This window comes from Varroa destructor, unplaced genomic scaffold (genome assembly GCF_002443255.2).
Source record: "Varroa destructor unplaced genomic scaffold, Vdes_3.0 BEIS01000001.1, whole genome shotgun sequence".
Classification (NCBI taxonomy): Eukaryota; Metazoa; Arthropoda; class Arachnida; order Mesostigmata; family Varroidae; genus Varroa; species Varroa destructor.
The window spans coordinates 26,474,459-26,475,094 of NW_019211454.1; positions in this window are offsets into that span (position 1 = coordinate 26,474,459).

Below are 636 nucleotides of genomic sequence, written 5' to 3' on the forward strand. Positions count from 1 at the left end.
ATCAAGTCAGTTATAGTTTTCCCCTTAGCAGGAGTTTTATCGGATCGTATGTTTACAGTCGATAAACTATTAGGGAAATGAAAATGGCTCCTTTTATTCCATTAATTTTTTTAAGGCCAACCCACAGATCTAATGTTTATCTCCTCCATCCCGAAGAACGTTAGCGAAATTATATTTCTAAGATAACATTAATAAAGTTCTTGACGGCAAGACATTAGCTAAGTTAAGAGTTCTATGTACATTTCCATATTTGCAAATTAAAGTACATATAACTTGTGCAATAATGCGAACGGGTATAGGAAACCAGAACGTTTCTTCGTACTGTTTCAAAAGGCCTTAAGTAGTATTTTCTATGAATCTTTTCATCAAAGTATGATCTACTCTTTGATGTTTCCGGAGGTTTCGGCTATTTTTCCAAGATGTCTTATGAACAAACTTCACTGGGTTCAACCAAAGCTTGTAATTAATTATAGAAGCCTATATATATGTTGACCAGCTATTACTAACGTCGATGTTGATAACGCCTCAGATTGGGTTTGTACTTGTGGTGCATACTTGAATATTTATTTTAGTAGAAATTCACTGGTTGTTAGGACACAAGCCCAACAGTAAGCTCGTATCGATTATGTATATATA